Source organism: Canis lupus, chromosome 23 (assembly GCF_048164855.1).
Source record: "Canis lupus baileyi chromosome 23, mCanLup2.hap1, whole genome shotgun sequence".
Lineage (NCBI taxonomy): Eukaryota > Metazoa > Chordata > Mammalia > Carnivora > Canidae > Canis > Canis lupus.
In genome coordinates, this window is record NC_132860.1 from 11,560,910 (window position 1) to 11,587,551 (window position 26,642).

At 33.4% G+C, this 26,642-nt stretch overlaps 1 protein-coding gene and 1 long non-coding RNA gene across 16 annotated transcripts in view; one reads left to right on the forward strand and one right to left on the reverse strand.

Annotated features, from left to right (window-relative positions):
• SOX6 (SRY-box transcription factor 6) overlaps nucleotides 1-26,642 on the forward strand; it is a 633,064-nt gene that overhangs the window by 117,039 nt on the left and 489,383 nt on the right. Inside the window, exon 1 of one of the 15 annotated variants that reach the window (XM_072793941.1) lies at nucleotides 127-168. The exons of 13 other annotated variants lie outside the window; for them this stretch is intronic. The gene's annotated coding sequence lies outside the window, so the exon portion shown is untranslated. Of the gene's footprint in view, nucleotides 1-126; nucleotides 169-26,642 lie in introns of those variants that run through there. One more of the 15 variants, XM_072793949.1, reaches the window with a different exon arrangement.
• LOC140614739 (uncharacterized) overlaps nucleotides 1-26,642 on the reverse strand; it is a 103,359-nt gene that overhangs the window by 48,989 nt on the left and 27,728 nt on the right. The gene's annotated exons all lie outside the window — the stretch shown is intronic.

Here is a 26,642-nt window from a genome sequence, read left to right on the forward strand (position 1 = left end):
ATGATTACAGTTTTGTAATAGAGCTTGAAGTCTGGAATCATGATGCCACCAGTTTTGGTTTCCTTTTTCAACATTCCTTTGGTTATTTGGGGTCTTTTCTGGTTCAGTACTTCTGTTTCCATTCCAGGATTGCTGAGCAGTTATAGAAGACAAATACATTTGGAAAAGGTAATGTGAATTTAATTTTACTTTTCTCAGAGTAGATTCTAGCTGAGGGTACAAGAGCAATTGAGAAGGATAAAGAAAATAGTCAATTAAGTATTAGGAAATATGTTAGATACCTGTAGATTGAGTATGAGTCCTGGAAAGCATTGCGGAAAAATTTTCATCTTGCAAGTGTAATGTTATGATGCTGTCAGGTTTCCAGAATTCTAAAAGGAAATGGCTGTGGCAGGACCCTTTCTGTTTGACTAATTGCCTATGTTGATTTTTTTATCCCCTCCTCAGTGCTCTAGGAATTTTTATGAGCCTCTTTAAAGTAACTGAGATGCCAGTTAGGATACTTGTAACAAACAGGTGATATCTACAGTCTGGTTGTTGCTCCTGAGTGAAAAGTCCTTTTGGCCACTGGAGCTGCTTCTTTGAATTGGCATCCACTGTACTGGGGCATGAAAGCTCATTAAAAAGTGTTTCATCTATTATATTACCTGACAAGTTTCCTTTTCCTACATTTATGTATATCTATGGGGGTCATAGTATCTTAGAGGGTGTCTGGGGAGAACTTAAGCTTAATGTCACATTTAAATTGATTTTGTGACCTTAATTTCTCTTCTCTGTTCTGTCTCTATTTTCCTGTCACTTTAAAAATGTCTGAGTCTTATTTTAAGCAAACTCGATATAGAAGAAGCATTAGCATTCAGGTAAATTAGTACCTTCTAAACTTAGTATTGCATCATGAAATTTGGAGGAGAGGTTGAGCCTGTTGAATATAACTTGGAAGACATGGTAATAACTAATAAGTAATAAAAATAGGATTTTATCCTAGCTACTGAAAATGAAAGCTCGTTTATGTTATTTCTTTGATTCTCATTTTCTCAAAATCTGGCAGGTGGGGGAAAACAATAGCCTTCCCTCTCTTACTGGGATATATATGGTAGCTCTGAAAACACTTTGTCTTCAGAAGGTGCAATGGAAAGTTTTTTTGTGATACAAGAATAAAGGGGAGTTCTCGGATATGAAAAAATTATGCCTTGGATGATGAATTTATTTTTCTGTCCAGCTTTTGAAGAATAATGAGTCATGTTCATGAGTTGAGTTCAAGAAGTAGAGAGTGGTCTTTGGAAAGTTAGATATACTGCTTTTGCCATGAAATGTGATTATTGAAAAGAGTGCTGTTGTGTGTTTGAAAATAAAGGATATAAGTGAGGCTTTTGAAGGTTTTGTTTGGGGATCCCTGGGTGGCTTAGTGGTTTAGCCCCTGCGTTCAGCCCAGGGTGTGATCTTGGAGTCCCAGGATCAAGTCCCACATTGGCTCCCTGCATGGAACCTGCTTCTCCCTCTACTTGTGTCTCTGCCTCTCTCTCTGTCTTTCATGAATAAATAAATAAAATCTTAAAAATATAATAAAGGTTTTGCTTTTATTTTTTATTTTTATTTTTTAAATATATATTTATTCATGAGAGACACACAGAGAGAGAGATAGAGAGAGAGAAAGACATAGGCTGAGGGAGAAGCAGGCTCCTTGCAGGAAGCCCAATGTGGAACTCGATGCCGGGATCACGACCCAAGCCGAAGGCCCAACCACTGAGCCACCCAGGCATCCCTAATTCTGTATGTTTTAAAGTCCTAAGACCTTGTTTTCTTTCTTTTTTAGTATCTTTTCTCCCATGTGCACTTACATATTTCCTGGTTACATTTTGATCTGGGATCAGAAATATGAACAGATACTGCCAGGATACCCTCTAGTGTGAAGTTGCACACATGCTTATCTTATGTCTCTGTGACTATCTAACCTAACAATGTGGTGTTTCCAGTGAGTTTTTCTTCTCTTATGTGGAGTGCTTTTGAGTTACTTTTCTCAGGTTGTCTCATTGCTTCCTTTTTCCTTTTTAGATTGCATATACATTTCAAGGCACTGCCTGACTTATTTGGTACTGACATTGAGACTATTGATTTTGCTCACAGTAACCCTGGCTCATTCCCTTCCTCTGGACCAAGTTTATTCAGGCACACTTGGAAAAGTATATTTTAGGTACTTGTGTTATTTTCCTTTATTTGTCACCAGTGATTTGTCTTTATTTATTTGAGTCTTACGTATTTGTGAGTTAACAAGCCTGAAGCTTTAAGTCAGAAGTTCTCAATTTTTCTTTGTTCGTGGTGTCTTTAGTGTGTCAGTAATTTTTTCACAGTGACTCTGATACAAGAGAAATAATTAACAGTTTACTTTAGTACATAGTTGGGATCAAACAACTTAAGTATTTATGTACTATAATTTTATTAGCTGTTTGAAAAAAATACAGGTAAATTGAAAGTAAAAAAATCCACAACTTTAATTTTGTTTTTAAATAATCACAATTGCTAATGAGATGTCTGTGCCTTTGGGCACTGTACAACTTTTTCAAACATGAAAACAGATTGGACATTGCCTTCCTTATTTTCTGTTCCATATAAATTTTGGCATAGTTGCTTTTTTTTTTAAATCACTGTAACCACTGAAAACCCAGCTTTGCAAAGATATGAAGCCATAGAAATGAATATAGTATGATATAAAGTTGAAATTTGTGTTTGTAGTTTGCGGTGATTGACAGATGTCGTGTATCAATCTGCTTCTCTGGAGTTAACATATCCTTTAGTATTTCTGTGAGTTCTCTGTGGCATATTGGGGTGCCTTGGTGCAAAATTTAGAAAAAATGGCCTTTGGTACTTTGTTTTTGTCTACCATGACAGCATGCTTTTCTTGTATAAAGCAAAGTGTCTGGAAGATGGTAGGTACTCATTAAATTTTGGTTGGTTTTCATTGTCTGTAGGCACCCAGTTGGTTCACAGAAGTTAGGACAAAAAAAGAGAACATATGTACAGTCTGAAGTTCTGGAACAAGACATATTTTGAAGCACAGTACTTTGCTGAGTTATGTTTTGCCATGCTTCTTGCTTTCCCCTTGAATGAATTCTGACGATTGTAAGACACTCATATGGGCTTGTCAAAGGCATAGTTCAAAACCTTAATCTCCTCCCATTTGTTTTTAATGTGAGGAACTCATCTTAGACATCTGTTCTAAGAAAAACAATTAGAGAGAAATTATGATGCAGTGGTCTTATCCTGAATGTTATTTTGCAACTTGGCTAGCTCCTGTGCTTTTAAGTTTTAGGAGCATAATAGTCTTATTTCATGGTAAACACTGTGAGGCAAGTGTAGCGTCAAATTTTTGTCGTTAGTTGACTGAGTCACCTTGCTCTGATTCACCACTGCAGACACCCAAATTGGGAATAAAAATTTAGTGGGTGGATGCAAGGGGTAACATCTGCTTTGCCAGCATTCTACTCACTGAATATACTATTTGTATAGTTCAGGTACTGCAATTAAAAAAAAAAAAAGGTAAAGCCTGGACATACAAGATCTTTGGAGAAAGTTTTTAGACCTTATAATTCTGTTTTGACTTGGCTGGAATTTTTCTCGCTTAAAAAAATTGATTTAATCCTCCCTAGAGTGTTAAGTGCTAACTCAATATTTTGGTAATTATGCAGAAGGAGCACCAGATGGTTTCTGAGGATGACACTGTATGGGTGGGAGCATTGGTGAATGAAGCTGTGGTAAACTTTGTGGCTCCATGATCATCATTGTCCATAGTAACATTGTTACTATGCTTTTGTGACAGAGGAACAGACAATTACATCATATTTTAAGGTAAAAGAATACAGTTAGTTCTGAGGAAAGAGTTTAGGTTGCTTGTGAACTGCCATGTAGTAAGAAGGTATAATTTAGAATGAAGCTCCTCTTGTATTATAATAATTAAAGAAATGTTTCTATATATTTATTTGGAAACTAAATTTTTTCCTCTTACTATCTTTTTCCTTTTGCCCTGACAATCATCTCAAATTGTTAACTTATTTTTTTTATTTAGCAGAATCGGAATTTTAACTTAGATAAATTTTTTTTCTGGGTTTTGTTATTTTTGCCTTCAGTTAGCTGGCAAGAAGAATTGCTTACTATCTCTCCCTCCTGATCAGTTTATCTGCACTGGAAAATGGATAATTAACTGTAATTGCTACATCAGAAATGTCTCTGTACTGCATCTCAAATCCAAGAAAATGGTGGTACTAGTCTCCAAGACATAACAATGTATAACAACAAATATGACAACATGTAAATTCAGAATAACCTACTCTACAAGAGTATCTTAGTGGAAACAATAACCAGAGTGTTAATAATAATAATTTACCATAGAAAGAGGAGTTCTTATTAAAATTGACTTTGATTAAATTGATATACATCAGAGTATTTCTTTTCATCAAGTAGACTAAATTGTTTTTTTGCGTTTTAAAATGTTGTATAATAAAAAATTACTGAAGTCTCTGTACCAAGATACTGTATAGATTTATCAAAAGGAAGAAAAAATACAATTTTTTATCCTTAAAAGATTTATAGTCTGAAGAAATGCATATTGAAGCAATTGAAGAGTTGTTCTATTCATGTAGGCCAGGGTCAGGTGCTTAATTAATATATGCTGAAGAAAAAAAATATGATTTTACATAGGATTAAGAAAAAATAAAGCCATTGACTCTTAACTAGTTCAGCATAGATTTTTTGTTGATTTGAAGAAACAAGTAAATAAGTAACTACCTGTAGGTTTAAATGTGAATTTAGGAGCTTTATAGTCTTTAAAGCCTGTGAACAAATGGTACAGAACCATGTTGTAATCTACTAATTACTTCTGAATTTTAAGAGTGGAAGCATCTTTCTTTTTCAGATGTCATTCATTTTTGTTTATTATGAAGTTAACATGAGATTGGCAAAACATTTATAGTCCCCATGATTGTACGTACACAGAATGAGGTCTGTATATAGTTGAATGAACTTAAAGACAGACATGAGATTAACTTAAATAAAAAAGACATTCATAAAAGCTATGGGAAAGTTAGATTCAAGGGTATTAAAATGATCTATAGTATTTCCATGTTCACTGTGTTGGGTTTACAGAGAAAGGGATAAGTTGAAGTGAAGATCTTCTTGATTCAACCTATTTTGCAGTAACCATTTTACTTTTTTGTAAATGGCTAAATACTCATGGCATTCACAAAGAGTATGTATGCCAAAAAGTGGGCAGAGCCATCTGGAAGAAAGAATTATTTATTGCTCAAGTATGCTTCTTTAAAATAAAATAAAATTATTACAAATTATACAAAGAGGGAATATATGTTTAGTGGATCTGTCTGGACCTAATCATGACTCGTTCTCCTGTCATTTAAATGATCTGGTTAACACAAGATAATACTTCTCATCTTTGTTTTGTCTAACAATGTTTTGTAATGTTTTTGAAAATCTGTGTCATTTTAAAGGTGCTTCCATTATGCTGAGACCGTCATCCGAGGATGGTAAATCCCAAAACTTCATTCTTAGATTTAGTCAATTATACTGACTTCAGGAATATAAAATATGTACATAGGTGATATACTAGATGGTGCACAGGATAGCATACCTTAAAGATACTTCCTTTCTCAGGTAATCTTTATATCTTACTACTGTTTACAAGATTAGGTATTTGTTATGTGTCAGGGATGTTGAGGACTTTGGGAAACTCAATTCCAAAATAAATTTATTTACTTGAATGGGTCATATGTGTATATGGCAAAAATTTATAAAGGTAGAGAGAAAGTACAGAGTAAAAAGTAGATGTACTTCCTACAAGCTCCACAATTTCTCAGGTCCCTTTTCTGAAAGCCATCTCTATTACCAGTTTCTTATGTATCCATGTAGAGCTATACTATGAAAAACTTTCTTACCACAAATGATATATTATATATATATTTACCTGTATCTCGCTTTTTTCATTTCTACAATATACTATTGAGGATATACCTATTAGGATATTAGGAGAAAGAATGCTTTCTCATTCTTTTAAATGAGTACAAATATTCAGTGTTTGAGTATGCTATAATTTATTTAACCCCTCATTAATGGACTCTTTGGTTCTATTCTTTTGCTATTACTAACAAACAGTACTGCATTGAATATCCTTGTAGAGTCTTCCTTGTGTTCATGTACAAATATACCTGTAAGACTAATTCCTAGAAATGGAATCGTGGGTTAAAGGTTATATGCAAACTAAAATGAAAATTTGAAGTTATTATCAAATTGCTTTTCATAGCTGCTGTGCCAATTTGTACTCCTAACAATAATGTTCGAAACTGCTTCTTTCTTCATACCCTGGACCATACAGATGAAAACTGGTATCTCATAGTTTTTAGTTTTAGTTTTAGTTTTTATAATTTTCTTTTTTTCCCAGTTTTTAAAGATTTTATTTATTTGAAAGAGAGAGGTCATGAGAGAGAGAGAAAGAGAGAGGGAGAGACCACAAACAGCAGGTAGGGGTAGAGGGAGAAGCAGACTCTCCACTGAGCAGGGAGCCTGATGTGGGACTTGATCCCAGGACCCTGGGGTCATGACCTGAGCGAAAGGCAGAGACTTAACTGAGCCACCCAGGTGCCCTATCACTTTCTTTATATTGCTTATCTTATGTTTAAATGTCAATGGTTTAAGAAAGTAATTGTTTTTAACCTTTGTATTATAGAATATAGTATCCAAGTAGAGAAGTGCATAAAACAAAGATGTTTAATCATGAAGTGAGTATCTGTATAGTCACCACCTAAGGTTAAGAAATAGTGTTTATAGCATCCCCAGAATCCTTCTTGCTCTTCTACCAATCATTACTCTCTTTCCTCCCACAAATGTAAAATCACTATTTCTTTTTTATGGCAATCACTTTTTTTTTCAATTTTTTATTTAAATTCTAATTGGTTAACATACAGTGTAATATTAGTTTCAGGTGTAGAATTTAGTAATTTAATCACTTACATACCATACCTGGTGTTCATCACCAGTGCCCTCCTTAATACCCATTTAACCTGTCCCTCCTGCCCCCCTCCACTCCAGCAACCCTCAGTTTATTCTGCACAGTTAAGAGTCCAATTTCTGGTTTGCCTCTTTCTTTTCTCCCTCTGTCCCATGTTCATTACCCCACCCCCTAGTTTCTTGTCCAGAGTATACATCCTTAAACAATATAGTTTGGATTGCTTATTTTTCTATACTTCATATAAATGGAATCATACATATATCCTTTTATGTTTGTATCCTTTCATTTTGTATTATATGTTATTACATATAACATCCTAAATGTTAGCATCCTAAATGATCAGTAGTTTGCTCATTTCATTGTTGCACAGTATTCCATTGTGTGACTGTATCACAGCTTACCCATCCTATTGTTGACAGACATTTCCAGTTTGGGGCTAATATAAATAATGCTGCTATAAGCATTCTTCTACACTTGGATGCATTTATGTTGGATAACTACTTAAAAGTGGAATTGCTGGATCATAGGATATGGTATTTGATCTACATTAGATAATGCCAACCTGTTTTACAAGTCTTTCTAAATTTATACTTCCACCAGCAGTTCATGAGAGTTTCTGCTATCATGTGCCTTTGCTCAGTATTGTAATTACCAATTTTTGTAGTTTTTACTTTGATGCTGCTGGGTATGATATAACATTTCATTATGATTTTAACATGCATTTCTGTAAATATTAATGGAGTTTAGCACATTTTCATGTTTATTGGACATTTGAAATCCTCTTTTGTGGTTTCTTTTTAATTTTTATTTCTTGGCCTAGTTTTCTATTCAACTGCTTGTCTTTTTCTTACTGATTTGTAGAAATTCTTAATTTATTTTGGGTACAAACCAGTTAATATGTTGTTTTAATTTGTGTTTCAGGAAAAGCAAAGTCCATGATAAGGATGAGAGTACGGATAGCTTTTATTTTATTAAGATTTTGTTTATTGATTGATTGATTGATGGGGGGGGGGAGAGAGAGAGAGAGAATGAACGGGGTGGGGGGTTGAGTGGCAGAGAGGGGCAAAGAGAGAATGAGAAGCAAGTTCCCTGCTGAGTGATCCAGGACTCAATCCCAAACTGAAGGAAGATGCTTAACTAACTGAGCCACCCCCATATAGCTTTTTGGGAGTGATTCTAGGAAGTAGAAGAGAAGGAGTGATGATGGTGAGGCATAGAAGAAGGAAAAGCCATTATTAAGGTCACCACTGTAGGCATCAGGGGCTTGATTGCTCTAGGACCTCTGAGAAGAGCATAGAACACTTTCCTGAAGGAAGGGTGTCTGGAGCACTTATTCAATATGGTTGAGAGTTCCTGTTAGAAGCATTCATTTCCCCAGCCTCCATGCTGTGCTTGTGTTGGGCAAAATGTACTCCCATAGCCTTTAGAGAAAGTCTAAAGCACAAGGTAGCAGATTGTTCAGTGAATATTTAAGATGAACTACTTGCCAGAACCAGTTAAGTTTGGGCTCACATGAAACTTCTTTTGCAGCTCTGGCTAAAATCAGAAATGGGCCAGGGAGCTCTTAAGTAGGGGCACCAGTGGTGTCCTTTGTATCTTTTAAATATTTTTCCCCATATTTAAGGTGACTTTTACTCTCTTATTAGTGTTTTTTTGTGAACAGAAATGCTTACTATTTATGTAATCAAATGTATCTACCTTTTTCATTTTAGCTACAATTTTTAATCTCTTAAGACATCTTACCCTGAATACATGAGGACATTCTTAATCTTTTTTTTTTTTTGAATAGTGTGTTTTGTTTGAGAAGGTGATTAAAGGTATAGATAATTTCTCCAGGAAATTAGAATCAGTTTAGCAAGTTATGTATATACACATTCACATGCACCAAACTGTTGGAATTTTTATTGGATTGCTTTGATTTTGTAGATTAACATGGGGAGATTTACTTCATTACAATTTGAGTCTTCCAATCCATGAGCATAGTAGAACTCTCTTATTAAGGCTTTTGACCTATTCTCAAAAATGTTTTATAGTTTATTGCAAGGAGGCCTTGCATTTCTTTCATTGAAATTTTTGCTTAGGTATTTGATATTTGTAATGGCTTTATATAAATGGTATTTATAGATTCTGTTTTGTTTGGGGTTGTATATAGAAATACAGTATACTTTTGTGTATAAAGCCCTTGCATAAAACAAACTTGCCAAATTGCTTGATTGTAATTCTTTACCTGTAGATACTTTAAAATTTTCTGCCTATACCACTCTATCATTTCACATAATGGCAATTTGATTTCTTAATTTTTAATCCTTATGCCTTATATATTTTTTTCTTGCCTTCTTGTATTTCTTGTATTGTTTAAAAGACTTCCAATGCAATACTGAGAATAGGGTGCCTGCGTGGCTCAGTCAGTTAAACATCTGCCCTCAGCTCAGGTCATGATCCCAGGGTCCTGGTATCCTGTGTCAGGCTCCCTGCTCAGTGGGGAGTCTGCCCTTCCTCACCCATGCTCTCTCTCACTCTCTCTCTCTCAAAAAACTAAAATCTTAAAAAAATCCAACAATGTTGAGAATAAAAGTACTGTTGATGGGCATCCTTGTTGTGTTCTTTATCTCATAGAAAAAGCTTTTGACATTTTGCCATTAAGTGCGATTGTGATATTTGCTTAAAAATAATGTTTATTATGCAGTTGTTGCAATTGTTTGGTAAACCACTCTAAATATATCAAGTCAAATTTGCTGATTGTATTATTTAAATCTTAAATATTTTTCCTGTTTTTGTAGTCCAGATTTTAAAAAAAATTTTATTTATTTGTTTGAGAGAGAGAAACCGAGATAGTGACAGATAGTAAGACAGAGCCAGGAGCAAAGAGGAGAGGGAGAAGCAGGCTTCCCACTGAAACAGGGAGCCCAGTGTAGGACTTGATCCCAGGACTCCAGGATCATGACCTTGAGCCAAAGGCAGGCACTTAACCCACCGAGCCACCCAGGTGCCCCCAGATTTTTAAAAATCATTTATGGAGAAAGGTATTTTAAAATTTTTACTCTGATTGTGAATTTGTCTATTTTGCCTTGTATTTCTGCCAAACTAGCTAAATATTTTGAGGTTCATACAAATTAAAAATCATTTTATCTTAACATATATGTTTTATATACATAAAAATACATATTTGGTGGATTGACTCTTCTATTTTTAACTATTACCTTTATCTCTAGTAATGTTCTTTGCCTTTAAGTCATTCTTGTTTAATAGTATTAGAGTTTTCTTTTGGTAGTGTGTGCATGTTATATTTTAAAAATCTGTCTACTGTTTTTTATATTGTATTCTTTTTGTTGTATTCTTATGTTTTAGAAGTGTCTCTTATAAACCACATATGAAAATGATTTTATTTATTTATTGAATTTTAAAAGTTCTTTTATTTAAAAAAATTTTAAAAACATTTTATTTTTTAAAAGATTTTATATATTTATTTATGAGAGAGAGACAGAGAGAGAGGGAGAGAGAGGGGCAGGCAGACACAGGCAGAGGGAGAAGCAGGCTCCCTGTGGGGAGCTGGATATGGGACTCAATCCCAGGACCCCAGGATCATCGCCCAGATGCTCCACCCCTGAGCCACCCTGGTGTCCCTTTAAAAATGTTTTAAATTCCAGTTAGTTAACACACAGTGTAATGTTCGTTTCAGGTGTACAATACAGTGATTCAGCACTTCCATCTTTTAAAATTGGAGTATTGGTTCACTTCCATTTAATCTCTGAAGATCCTGTGTGTCATACTTTCAACTCTGGCATGTCCTGTCCTCCAGCTGCTTTACTTTTCTCTATATCACTTACCATCATCCAAAATAATATTTATATTAATTATTTTGCTTATTGTTTGCCCCCCACTAGAATGGATGCAGGGACTTTTTTGTCTATTTTATTTATTTATGTATTCACTAAGTGGATAGGTATTCCAAAAATTTTGCCAAAATAATGATTCAGTGAATTACACTTTATATATTCTTTTTGGAGATTTACAAAAATATTAATATATAAAGAAGTTATATAGGTACAAAATTTGTTCAACCAAGGATTTCCCAAGCTCTTATAATCATAGAATCTTACTGAAATGTAACATCTATGAACTCAGAAAGCAAGCGTTCTATAGAACATACTTTGGAAAAGACCTGGAAGATGTGATTATTGAAGAAATATTGAAGAAATATTGAAGAAATATTCCTACTATTCACATATTAGAGACACATTTAGAAGATCTCAGTTGGGGAGGCCACTAAACTAGTGTTCAGCAAACTATGTCCAGGTGACCAAATGTGGCTCACTACCTATGTTTACAAATAAAGTTTTATTGGAATACAACCATGCCCATTTATTTGTGTATTGTCTGTCTTGTGCTCTATGATGACAGACTTGATGAGATGTGACAGAGACCATATGGACTTAAAAACTTAAATTATTTACTATCTGGCCTTTTACAGAAGATGTTTGCTACTTCCTGCTAATAATCATCAAAAAAATTCTTGAGCATTTACTACTTTATTTGTGGGCTCAACACTTTGCTAGACATTTTTATAGAGATAACCTCATTTAATTATCCTAAGAATCTTTTGAGGTAGGCAATATAATTATTTTTATTTTAGAGATGAGGAAACTAAGATTCAGAGAAATTAAATAATCACCCATGATCACACATGTAATAAGTGACAGAGATAGGATTTGAACCTAGGTCTGCCTCCTAGTCTTTGTTCTTTCTCACTAAACTAGACTGCCTTCTGGTTCCTGTTGTTCTACAGAGTGTGAAATAATGGAATACATATTAAAAAATTAAAAATTCATAGTGTGCAATGTAATTGTTATTCTAAGAAGTTAGCTATGCAAGCACAGCTGACTTTATTTTGAGGTTTTTTTTTGTGCTTACAATTACTTGAGCATAGCAATAGTAAATATTACATTCTTATAAAAATGTATATTTGCGGAATCGGAGTTTAAATACATAATTTCCCAGATATAATTTTGTATCTTTCACACACTCAACTATTTTAAGTTGGTTCTGATATTTAGATATCCATTTGTAATTTAGAAAGCATCCTTCTTTCATTCTGATTAGTTTTGCATACAGTCTATCCTAATAGAAAGGAGAGATTAAATATTTTAAGATTAACCATGCCCATAATAGTATCAGTTGTTACCATTTATTGAGTGCCAAAGTGCTAGGAGACTGTACTAATTACATATAAAGCAAGCTCATTAATCTTAGCAAGAAATCTGTGAGGCACAATACTATTATCAGGTACATTTTAAAGTAGAGAAGCTGAAGTTACTTATCAAGGAAAAAGTAGGTGACGTGCCTTACTCTGTACCTTCAGAGGAATAGTGCTGATTTATTTATTTATCTTAAAATATTTAATTTATTTATTCATGAGAGAGAGAGAAAGAGAGAAAGAGAGAGAGAGAGAGGCAGAGGGAGAAGCAGGCAGGGAGCCTGATGCAGGACTCGATCTCAGGACCCCAGGGTCATGACCTGAGCCAAAGACATACGCTCCTCATACCTGGGGAACCACCAGGTGCCCCAATATTGCTGATTTAAAGGAAGTTAGATAATTCTGTTGGCTACATTTAAACTCTATTATGTAATAGAATGGACTTGCAGCACATGAACATTTTCCTATGCTATTACCTAGGATTCCAAATAAAAGTTGTTTTTTTTTAAATTTTATTTATTTATGATAGTCACAGAGAGAGAGAGAGAGAGAGAGAGAGGCAGAGACACAGGCAGAGGGAGAAGCAGGCTCCATGCACCGGGAGCCTGACGTGGGATTCGATCCCGGGTCTCCAGGATCGCGCCCTGGGCCAAAGGCAGGCGCCAAACCGCTGCGCCACCCAGGGATCCCCAAATAAAAGTTTTAATTGCCACAATAATATGTCTAGTAATGGTCTATATTTTACTTAAACTTTCTCATTTTTAGATATAGGATATAGAACTCATATTATTAATTAGGAAGGTTTACTTGCATATTAATTATAGGTAAAATATCATTTGAATGTTGGTCAAGGTAATGACATTTGTGAACTCTATATAAGATAGTAGAATTACATACCTTTTTTCTGCTTAATTTACTTTTTTCAATGAAAGATACTAGCATTATGGAAATTTAGAAAAGTATAAAAAGCAGAAAGAAAAGAATTTACCCCTTCTCTCATACCTGGTAGCAGTCTTTAAAAGCTGATGCTTAAGAAAAAGACTGGGAGGGGGATCCCTGGGTGGCGCAGCGGTTTGGCGCCTGCCTTTGGCCCAGGGCGCGATCCTGGAGACCCGGGATCGAATCCCACATCGGGCTCCCGGTGCATGGAGCCTGCTTCTCCCTCTGCCTGTGTCTCTGCCTCTCTCTCTCTCTGTGACTATCATAAATAAATAAAAAAATAAATAAAAAAAAAAAAAAAAAAAAGAAAAAGACTGGGAGGAACTATTAAGCTATTAACAAAGACTGCTTTCTAAAAATATGTGAATATAATTTTTATCCATTTTTTGCTTCATATTATCACATGAGCATTTGCCAGGATTCTATTGATGTGCTATTGTTGATATAGATATAGAATGTCCAAGATTGTACATAAAATTTTTTATAACCATAAAATATTTATACCTAGTGAGTAGACTATATCTGGCTTAAACTCCCCTTATTTTAAAATAGTTTTTAAATTTTAAAAATTTAAATCCCTTGTTTTTAAATATAGTTTGCTTCAAATTATTATTGTTATGCTATTTTCTCTCTTTTTCCTTTGATTTTATTTTATTTTATTTTATTTTATTTTGTAGTGGGGGGAAGGGCAGAGGGAGAGGGAGAGAGAATCTTAAGCAGGCTTCATGCCCGGTGTGAAGCTGGACACAGGGCTTGATCTCACAACCCTGAGATCCTGACCTGAGCTGAAATCAATAGTCACGTGCTTAACTGACTGAGCCTTCCAGCCCTCCTTCTTTTGCATTTTAAATTATAAATGTGTAACTGACTGACTTATTTTGCTTAGCATTATACTCTATAGCTCCATCTTCATTGTTGCAAATGGCTAGATTTCATTCCTTTTTATGGCTGTAATATTTATATTATTAAAATATAAATATTGTAAATTTGACTGTAATATTTATATGTTATATATATGTGTGTGTGTATATATACATGTTCTTAATCCATTTGTTAGTTGATGGACACTTGGGCTGTTTCCATAATTTGTCTATTGTAGATAATGCTGCTATAAACATTGGGGTTCATGTATCCCTTTAAATTAGTATTTTTGTATTTTTTGGATAAATACCTACTAGTGCAATTGCTAAGGCAACAACACAAGAAACAACCAGGAATTGGTGAGGGTGTGGAGAAAGGGCACTATGCTTGGTGGGAATGCAAACTGGTACAGCCACTCTGGAAAACAGTATGGAAGTTCCTCAAAAAGTTAAAAATAAAGCTACCCTTAAATTTTTTTTTAAATAGAAAGCATTTTATTCTGATTATAGAAGAAATAAATGTCAATGCATATAAAAAAAAATCCAGACAAAAAAGAAACAGAAAAAAGAGAAAGTCTAATTTATAATCTTAATAAACTTTTGCTGCATATCTTCTTTTTTGTATTTATGCATATATAAGTATACATATATAGATATCAACTCTCATATATTGTTTTGCAGCATGTATATGTTTTGTGTTCATATGTATACATATCCATGTAATTATTCATATATTTTTATTCAAATGTAAAAAATACATATGCTTCCTAAGCCTTCCCTCTCCACCGCTACTCCTAGTAACAATAGGCTATAGATATCTTCCTTGTTGATAAATATGGATATATGCCACAATTAAATGACTACACGATACTCTTTTGTGATTATACTCTACTTATTCTAATATTGACAAACCTTTGGTTGTTTCCAGCCACTTACTAATATAAACAATACTTCAGTGAACATTTTTGCATATATACCCTTTACCCACTTGTCCAATAACTTACTTAGGATAAAATAGAAATAAAATTTTTGTATCAAAAGACATGTACATTAACTATTTGGGTATATTAGAAAGGGCATTTTTTACTTTTTAAACTTATTTTTTCATATTGTTTTAAGTTCTTTTTGACAAGTAATATAGCAAATGCAAAATCGTCAAATTGCCCTCCATAAAGTTTGTGCTGTATTGCGTTCTTATCAGTGAATGAGAGCGCCTGATTCTCATGCTCATAAACATTAAATATTAATAATATTTTAAGTTCTTGCTAGAACATTATTTTGTATTGAGATATGAATTGTATTATGTATCATTTAAAAAATTGTGATATTTAATATATTTTTTTTAGCTTATTTGCTGTTTCCATTTTCTCATTTGTAAATATTCCGCTTATTTTTGTGGCCTATTTTTCAACTTTTAAAAATTTTTATTAATTTAGGAGCTTTTATGACCCCCTTTTGTTATACCATACCCAAAGTACACTTTCTTCAGTTTGTTGTTTTTATTTTAACTTTGTTAATGGTCTTTTGTTAATATAGAAGTTTAAAAATTTTAATTTCAATTTTATTATTCTTTTCCTTATTTTAATGTTATGTTTAGAGAGATGTTTCATATACATAGATTAAACAAATATAATCTTTATAATTATGTAAGCAGCTTAGATTTTTTTTGTAGTAGCTTAGATTTTTTAAAAGATTATTTATGTTTTTAGTTTTTACATTCAAGGAATTTATCTGGAATTTATTTTAGTATAAATTGGTAAGGACTTAATACATTTTTTCCCAAATGTCTATCTCTCTATATTGAATAGGTTATGATTTATTGAATAGTTTGTTATTGCTCCATTAACTTGAAGTATCACTTATATAATTTACTCTTTAATAAACTGTCATTTATTTCTAGATTTTCTGTTCATTGATCTGCTTGTTACTCCTGGCAACAAAACAGTTTTAATTTATGTACTTGTGTAATATTTACATTAAGCCTTTTATTTTATTTTATTTTTACATTAAGCCCTTTAAACCTAAAATTTGTTTAGATTATTTTATTCTTGGAAAGAGATTAAACTTCTATATTTAATATTTGAAATCATTTCTAATATAAATTATTTACTTGAACATAAAATAACATCCTTGGCCTTAGATTATTTCTCTTTAAATTTTGTAAGTTTTCATATGATGTATATAATATAAATGATGAAAAATTTCATTTTTTTTGGTAGAAAGACTCTTCTGTCCAGTAAAATTGTTCTGGGGAGCTGCTCTGAGGTAGAAGATGCCAGGAGGCTTTGAATTATAGGCTAATATGTGAGCTTGGCATAGTGCCTATCCCAGAGAACTCCAGTGGTTGAAGCACAGGAGTAGGATCAGAGTACAGAAGTGGTGTGATTTAGAATCTCTTAAAAGAAGTTCTTTTAGCATCAGGACCAATAGGTTTTAAAAGGCCTAGGTTCAGAAATGTAAAGGAATGCTGTTTAAATGAAACTTAGGACAGTGCATAGCTTTGAAACCAGAGATTGTGAATTTGAGTGCCAACCCTGCCAAATTACTACCATTGTGAATATCTAATCCATTTTGAATATCTAATCCCATTGAGTTTCAGTTTTTCATTTATAAAATGATAGTAAATCCCACCACAAAGTAATTATGAGGATTTAACGAGAAAATAAGTATCAACTGAACAATGGTTGGCCTATAGAATTTGGTTTATAATGCCTGGTATTTTTTTTTTTTATTGTGAATTCTTGCAGAAACAAGGTTGATGGGGATCAAAGTTAGGTCTGGGATTTGATTTTTGGAGAGTTCTGTGAATGTTTTCCATCTCTACACATTAAGAAAGGCAGTGGTTTTTGTTCCAGTGCTAGCATGAGAGCACTAATGTAGAAAAATGAGAATTATGTGTCTACCAGGGTGTTTTCCCTATGTACACACATGCATACACACACATGCACACGCACACACACAGAGTTCCATCAGTTTCATCATGGATCTCAGGAAAAGAAAGGGAAATTAGGAAAATTCTAGGACAAGAAGGTAGAGAAATGGCAATTAATTGAAAGTGGGGGGATGGGAAAGTGCTGGCACTGGAAAAATGTATTAAAAATCCAGTTATTTACCCCATTTCCATTTTTCAAAATGCCTTTTATCAAATGCATTAAATGGAAGAGAGCAAAATATCAAAACTGGCATATTATGAGAGAAGTGAATGTTAAGTATCCCACTCTACTTCACAGATGAAGTAACAGGAGACATTTATATTCCTCATAGAATGAACAAAGCCCACTGATTGGAAACTGACTGAAAATGAAAGCTCTGTCACCAATTTGTCATGTGGTCCTAAGTGAGTTATGTGTCCATTTCTTTGTCTATAAACTTGGGTGCATCTCATTCTGGTATCCCCGATAGTTTTAATTTAGGAAGAGAGGTAATTTCTGATAGCTTCCAGGTGGGATCATGTCTGGACTTTACAGTAAAAACTTTAAGTTGTTGTGAGGAATATACAGTAAAAGGATAAGGGTCTTTCTACGTGATTCTCTTCATTTGTTTCTATGTTTTTGAGAGTGAGCAAATGACTTAATGAGATCTGAGAAGGACTAATCCATTGTGTGTGACTAAGCTCCCTGTGCGTATGCAGTGTGTAGTTACTGAGTTTGGTGGTGGGGAAGCATTGCCAAGGACACAGCTTTTGGGTCCTGTATCTTTGAGACATTCTTCTTTAAAACATAAGTGGTTATGGTAGCTACTCGGTTATCGGTGTGAGTTGTGACTTGGGCATATTTCAAGGAAAAAGCAGAGAGAGAAATAAATTTATAGAAGACATTTCCATCTGGCATGTTCATATCTCTATTCCTTACTGAAACTTTGGGAGATAAATAGTATCTCTATTTTCCTATGCATATTCTTTCTTTATATATATATACATATATATATATGTATATATATTTAAAGGATTTTTAAAAAGATTTTATTTTTAAGTAATCTCTACACCCAATGTGGGGCTTGAACTCACAACACTGAGATCAAAGGTTTCATGTTGTATAGACTAAGCCAGGCAGGTGCCCCTCCTCTATGTATTCTTTATTTCAGAAAAGGAGATTATATAGTTTTATAATCTGTTTTCTTCACCTAACCAAATTTCACACAAAACTAATTATTTGTCTCCTTTACTAGGCTTTGAATTTCTTAAAGTTACTAACTCTATTCACTTTTTTTTTGTTTTTTTGTTTTTGTTTTTTTAGTGCTTAACATAGTGTGTGGTGCAGAGCAAACATTTAGTAAATGATGAATAACTATGATTTATTCTAGGAATCAGGACTATTAGATAATTAGCCATAGTCACTAGATCTTTATTTTTCTCTTCTTTTAGCATCTTTCCACCTTTCAATTTCTATCACAAATTGTTAAATGCTTAAAAAATATAAAGTGCTGTATACATGCTATGTAGCAAGTTCAGACCATGTTGACTCTGCATTCACATAAATTGTTCGGGTCTGAATCCAGTTGATAATGCAGCTGTTATTTTTATAATCTTATCCTAAGTACATATTTGCACAACAGGCGGTGTCAACTCATCTAAGTAACTTAGTGTTATTTGCTTGATACTTTAAATTACAGAACTCCATTACTGAAGTCATTATTTGTGGTTAAGAGGGAGTGGTACTGAGAATGGTAACAAGAAGAGTGTCTTAATATGACTATCAAACTGGACCCTCTTTAGACATCTTTAAATTTATCTTGATTTAACTACCTAGAAGAAGTGTAAAGAACAGTTCTTCCTCCTTTATCTATTAGTTTACTCTATAGAAAATAGTAGGCTGATTTAAAAAAATATATGGGCTTAAAAATTAGTACTTTCTGCAAGCTTTTGTTAAATGATGCTTTCAAAATGTCCTGACACTTTATTTTGTGAGCAGGACTCTGGAGAGAAAACACAGCAGGGATGGAATCCTTTCCTTTTTCTGGGTATGATAATGCACTGCAAATGTTGAGACTATTCTAACTATAATATTTATCTTACAATGAGTCCAAATTGTCAGTTGCTGGAGATCTGGAATTGTGCTTTATTGTTCTCTATCCCTAGAGGTCCCAATTCATGTTATGCATCCTGTGGGCTCTCAGAAATGTTAATTGAATTGCTGGAGAATTGCTGGTATCATTCTCAAATTAAAAAAAAAATACAACATACTGAAATAACTAAGACTTAGTTTTTAAGTTAAATTCCCTTGTTTAGCTTCTAATTTCCCTTACGTTTAAGAAAATATTTTATTTTTTAAAAACAGGAATTCCAAAATCATTGAGAATATTTTCCATAAGATAAAGAAATTTTATGGAGTTACAAGATTTTTGTTTACGAACAGAAGTTTTTGTGAGGTTACCCACATTTAACACAGTTGCCCTTTAGCCCAACAGTTATTGAATTTTAGTGTGCATAAGAATTACCTGGGGGCTATGCTTTAAAATAGATTCCTAGGCCATACTCTCAGAATTGCAGAATCAATAGATTCAGGTGGGGCCCAACAGTCTTTTTAAAAAAATTAATTATAATAAGTATCCCAGGTGATTATGATATAGGGAATCAGAGAATTATGGTTTGATAATCACTTTTTTCTCCAGTCCCACTTGCACAAAACTTTCTCTGACTTCTGTTATTAAACTGATACCAGTGTTATTCTGTATGTTGGCAAATTGAACACCATTAAAAAATAAATTTATTATCTAAAAAAACTGATACCATTATGTCTGAAATTAGACTGCAAGAAAAAAAGATATATTAAAAAACACAGTAATAGATGTTATTTCCAAGAAGGATATTTTGCTAAGAAAAGCATAGGATGTGAAAGAAGACATGATGTGAAAGAAGACATGAAAGAGAACAAACTTACTTCTGAGTGAAAGGTATAAAATCTATTCCGAATGTCTTTTTGGCCCACTGCTAATTTTTCATTTGATTCTGGTCAAGTGATCTTGCTGCCTTATGCTGTGTTTACAATTTTTTTTTTACAGACAAGACCTCAAAATACAAGAGTTTTGGGGATTAAGTTGCATGGTGATTCTGTAAATAGGTTTTGGAAGTTTGTGGTCTGTATTTTTGTCATGGTTCATAGCAATAAGCTGCTTTTATAAAGTATATGACATGCTCTCTTCTAAATAATCTTATTCATTTTTCATGTAGACACAATTTTTATACTGACTCTCCTTGTTCACGGATGGATCTTGAACTGTTATTTTAGTAGAGCAGTAAAGTGTTGGCAGTTGTGAAAATGTGTCAAACTTAGGCAATTTTACCTCTGCTTTACTATTTTGCTGCACATGTTGGTAGAGGTAAACTGATGGGCCTAGAGAATGTGATATTAATTTCTCCTCTTCTGACCCAGAAATACCTTAATCTGACTATCTCCCATGTGTTAAAGTAGACTTAGGAAATGTTCCATTAAAGTATAAGCATATACTTCCCAGTGGATGTGGATAAAATATAAAATTGTAAAATCTTAAAGTGGTAGGGACATTTAGAGGGGAACTAGCATAGTAGTTCTTGAACACCATCTGCAGCATGGCTGGCTTTAACAATCATCCATGGAGCCTTTATAAAGTGGAAACTCCAGGCCTGGGGTAGGTCCCAGAAATTCATACTTTTTAAGCAAAAGCTTTCTAGGTGATTATAATTAGCTAAGTTTTGGTATAACTTTCAACTCATTGTGGGAATTCTTTATATTCCAATAACCCCAGCAAGAGTGACCCAGCTTTTACTTGGACAGCTCCAGCAACAGATCTCTATTTTGTAAGGCAACTTATTCCATTGCTTTCCTTTTTTCATTTTTTTTGTTTAATTTTAAAATTTAAATTCTAGTTCACATATAGTATAATATTATTTTTGGGTGTAGAATTTAGTGATTCATCACTTACATTAACACCAGGTGCTCATCACGTGCCTTCCTTAATATCATCATCTATTCAATCCATCCCCCTGCCCACCTCCCTCCAACAATTCTCACTTTGTTCTCTAATTAAGAGCCTATATTATAGTTTGCCTCTCTTTTTTTCCCACCTATGTTCATCTGTTTTATTTCTTAAATTCCATATGTGAGTGAAATCATATGGTATTTGTCTTTCTCTGACTGACTTATTTCACTTGTATACTCTAGTTCCATCCACATCATTGCAAATAGCAATATTTCATTCATTTTGATGGCTGAGTAATATTCCACATATATATATTTTTTCATCGGTTGATAGACATTTGGGTTCTTTCCATAGCTTGGCCACTGTTGATAATGCTGCTATGGATATCAGCATGCATATGGCCCTTTGAATCAGTATTTTTTGTACCCTTTGGATAAATACCCAGTAATGTAATTGCTGGGTCATAGGGTGGTTCTATTTTCAACTTTTTGAGGATCTTCCATATTGTTTTCCAGAGTGACTGCACCAGTCTGCATTCCCACTAACAATATAAGAGAGTTCCCCTTTCTCTGCATGCTCACCAACACCTGTTGTTTCCTGAGTTGTTAATTTTAGCCATTCTAACAGGTGTGAGATGATATCTCATTGTGGTTTTGATTCGTATCTCCCTGTAGATAAGTGATGCTGAGCATCTTTTCATATGTCTGTTAGCCATCTGGATGTATTCTTTGGAAAAATGTCTATTCATGTCTTCTGCCCATTTCTTAATGGGATTATTTGTTTTTAGGGTGTTGAGTTTGATAAGTTCTTTATAGATTTTGGATACTAACCCTTTTTTTGTATATATTTTTTATTGGAGTTCTATATGCCAACATATAGCATAACACCCAGTCAGATATGTCAGTTGCAATTTTCTTCTCTCATTCTGAAGGTTGCCTTTTAGTTTTGATTGTTTCCTTCACAGTGCAGAAGTTTTTTGTCTTAATGAAGTTCCAGTAGTTCATTTTTGCTTTTGTTTCCCTTGCCTCCAGAGATGTGTCTATAAGAAGTTGCCATGGCCGATGCCAAACAGGTTGCTACCTGTGTTCTTCCCTAGGATTTTGATGGTTTCCTGTTTTATATTTAGGTCTTTCATCCATTTTGAATTTATTTTTGTATATGGTATAAGAAAGTGTTCCAGTTTCATTATTCTGTATGTTGTTTTCCAGTTTTCCCAACACCGTTGCTTTTAAAATTTTGTCTGGAGCTAAAATCCACCACATTGTAATTCTTACCCATGAGTATTGTTCTTTCTTTTGGTAAGAAGAAAGATAAATTAACTTACAATCAGCATTTACCATATTATACTCCCTGTGCTAATACTAACTCTTTGTTGGCCTGAAAATTTTAAACTATATAGTTTCCTTAGCTTCAAAGTAGAGTACTAGAGTAATAAGCTGTTATCAAAATGTGGCCCATGGACACATGGGAACCCCTGAGACCCTTTCAAAAGGTCTGAAAAGTTAAGATGATTTTTATCATGCTACTAAGGTGTTATTGCCTTTTTCACTGTGTTGATATTTACATTGAGGATGCAAAGCAATTTGAGGCAAGATTGCTGGTTACTTAGTACAAATCAAGACAATGGTACAAAATTATATTAGTAGTCATTGAATTTATTTTATTTTTTATTTTACTTTATTTTAAAAAATACTAATTTATTTATTTTAGAGAAAGAGTTTGAGCGAGCATCAGCAGGGTAGGGGCAAAAAGAGAGGGAGAGAAAATCTCAAGCAGACTCCCTGCTGAGAGTAGAGCCCAATGCAGGATTCAGTTTCACAACTCTAAGGTCATGACCTGAGCTGAAATCAAGAGTTAATTTCTCTTGAATTTCTCTTGAATGCTTAACCAACTGAACCACCCAGGCAGCCCTGAATTAAAAAAAAAAATTACGACAATTCACACATGAAAAAGCCAGTTTTGCTTACGAATGTTGTAGGTGATTCAGGAAAAATTATCCATTTTATTAATTCTTGACCATTGAGCATAGTTTCTAACACTTTGTGATGAAATGGGAAGTATACATTTCTTGAGAAAAGTCACAAGTGTGATTGAGTTGCAAGCTGAACTTACCACTTACCACTTTTTTTCGAAGAACCTCAGTTTTACTTGAAAGAATGGCCAAAAGAATATAAAAAATAGTGAAAGGGAATAAAGGGGAAAGGAGAGAAAATGAGTGAAAATATCAGTGAGGGTGGCAAAACATGAGAGACACTTAACTCTGGGAAATGAACCAAGGGGTAGTGGAAAGGGAGGTGGGCGGGGGGTTGGGGTGACTGGGTGACCGGCACTGAGGGGGGCACTTGGCGGGATGAACGCTGGGTGTTATGCTATATGTTGGCAAATTGAACTCCAATAATAATAAAAAAAGACACAGTGGCTATTCACATGGCTGCTTGGCAGACATAGTCTCAAAAATGGCAAAGTGAACCAGTCAGCCATTTTTAAGAAAAGCAACTGACATTGCTCTCAATAATAAAATTTGAGCTTTTAAGTGAAAATTAGTAGTTTGGAAAACTTGTATCCACCATCATGAGGTTGATGACTTCCCAATATTTAAAAACGTTCCTGATAAAATTGTTGAGGATATTAGCAAATGTGATTTTTAAAAAAATTGAATAATGAAAAATATTAATGTTTTGAAGTTCTGAACAACTCAGTGAACTGGTATATCCCAGTTGAATCAGTGCATGGTGCTACAAAATCATTCAGGGGTAAAAGATGCATTTAATAAAGATCAGTGGGTTTTAAAAGTAATAGAATATAAAAAGCTCACTGATACTGTTTTTAGATATTATATTACAATTAACCTTTCAGAAACTATTACTTGTCATATTTTGATGTCAAAAAAGAATAGTTACAATTATCTGGAAAGGCGATTGAAATAACTCTTCTTCTTTCCAATTTCCTATCTATGTGAAGATAGATATTTTCCACATACTTCTACCAAATCAACATATCACAATAGACTGAATGCAGGCGCACTTATGAGAATCCAGCTGTTTTTATTAAACGAGGCATTTAAGATACTTGCATAAATACAAAACAATGCCAATCTTATTTTTTTTATTTTGGCTAATATGCTTATATTTTAAAAGTGTGTTATTTAAGTTACTATGTAATTAATAGGCTCATCATCAAATGATTATGATTTAATAATTTATTTTATTTTAAATGAATAACTATTTTTTTCCTTAGATTTAGTTTCTAATATAATAAATATTGATAGCTATGACCATAGTATCACTTTGGGATTTTCAATAGTTTTTAAAAATGTAAAGGTGTCTTGGATCAAAGAGTTTGAGAACCACTGGTATGTATAGATGGTCTCTGAAGTTCATTGCAATGAACCATCTTTAGAACATGCAACCATTCTAATGTAACATGGTTCCTGTAAGATTTCTTAGCCATTCTCCTCTGAATGCTTGTCAAGGTTGCTTCTAAATTGCAGCTCTCAATACTGAAATTATATTGAAGATGTAGGCTGAGCAGCATAGAATACATGAACAGGCTATTAGAAGTAGCCTTCAATAATAACTATCTTTGGAGATCTTTAAGAAAAGGAGAAATTCATGTTTCTTTGAGGAAATGAAGTCTTGTTCCAGGAAGGAAGGGCGTTGAAATAGGTAGCATCTTAAACTATCTTCCTTGACACTTCAGAAATACTCTCACCTTAGCATTAGAAGATATAAATGTCAATAACTAAACCCTCATTTTCCATTCACTATTGTGATGTTCTTTATTAGCATTTATGTTAAAAAAAATTGGTCACTATCAGTTCCTTTGAAAGATGAATTTCATATTTCACTCTTACAGTGATTCAAATTCTACATAATTTAGTATACTTATTAAGAAGGAAAGGAAATGTAAGAATTATGGAGTTCAAGAAACATACCTTTAACCTACAAATGCTATCTATACATAGTAAAAGTGATAATAGTGAAGAAGGTTTTACATTTTTAATAACTGATGCAGCTTGGGGGAGAATAGTAGTTGTAATACAAAATAAAATCTCCAAGAAAACTTATTTGAATTGGCCTATAGGATATTTTTTAATGCCTCCTGAATTTTTACCTATTTATTTTTATTTTTTTATTTTTTTAAGATTTTATTATTTATTCATGAGAATAGACAGAGAAGAGACAGAGAGGCAGAGGCACAGGCGGAGGGAGAAGCAGGCTCCATGCAGGGAGCCCTACGTGGGACTTGATCCGGGGTCTCCAGGGTCACACCCTGGGATGAAGGCAGGCACTAAACCACTGAGCCACCCGGGCTGCCCCTTATTTATTTTTAAATATATTAAAAAAGATTTTATTTATTCATTTAATTGAGAGAGAGCACAGGGGCAGGGGAGGGAGAAGCAGACTCCCTGCTGAGCAGAGAGCCCAATGTGTGGCTTGATCCCAGGACTCCGAGATCATGACCTAAGCTGAAGGCAGATGCTTAACTGACTGAGCCACCCAGGCGACCCCTCCCTAATTTTTATTTTGATGTATAGAAGACCAGGCATTGATTTTTTTCAAGTCAGTTGAGAAAATAAGTGCTTTAAAGGGAGTTGTTTTAACTTAGTAGCTCCTTCTGTATGACATTATTAAATCAAAGATTTGTAAAGCAAAAAAGATTTTAATCTTAGACTTGAGTTTTGAACATGCAATAGCTATAATTTAATGTAAAAGTGAACAAAATTTTGTTACAGGTATTTTTGGAAGCATTTCAATTCATAAAAAAAATACCTTAGAATCATTGATTTTTGGGGTTGGAAGGTCATTTAATCCAACCACCCATTTGATGCTTTAAACTTCTTGTTAAATCAAATAATAATAATAATAATAATAATAATAATAATAATAATAAAAAGGTGGGGATAAGAAAAGAAATGGGAGTGGCTTAGAGACAGCTTTAAGCAAGATTTTAAAAATCTAGTTTGAAAGCTTTTAAAATGTAATTATACAGGGAGGTGGCAGTGTATTTATTTGCTGTTTACTTTTGATCTATTACCTATTTTTGGTACAGTCGGACATGCTTTTATGAAAATGTTTATGGTTTCTTGACTTGATGTCAAGAGACTTGTTTGAAGTTGCCTTGTAATTCAGAGATTTTTCTTTTTGTAACTAGTATTATTAGTATTTGGGGTGGCTGCCAGATTAATAGCAAGTTAGTCTGGATTTGGGTGACTACTCTTGAATACATAAGTAATATACCAAATTTTAGAAATAACTTTATTGTTCGGGGGACCAATTAGACATGTTAAGTGTAAAAAAATCTAAGTAACACCAACTTATAGGAATAAGAAAGTAAAAATAAGCTTATATCTCACTAAATGTTAACATTTTTGCTAAATTGTACTTTATTTTGTGAAACTTCATGTACATGCGTGTGCATATACACATATTTGATTTTCTATAAATTGGTTATTATACATGTAGTTTTTAAGAATACATTTTGGCCATCTCTTTTATTTGAATAAATATACATTTATATCTTAAGTTTTAATGGTTATAGAGCAGTGTTATATGTATATATCATAATTTACTTATCCACTTAGTAGGTTATTTCCAATTTTTGGCTGTTATAAAAATGCTGTAATGAATATACATATAATATGTATATATATTTTTAATAGTTTGTGATTAGTTCTTTAGGATAATTTTTAGAAATAGCATTGCAAAGTCAAAGGATATTGACATTAGAAATTTTATAGGTA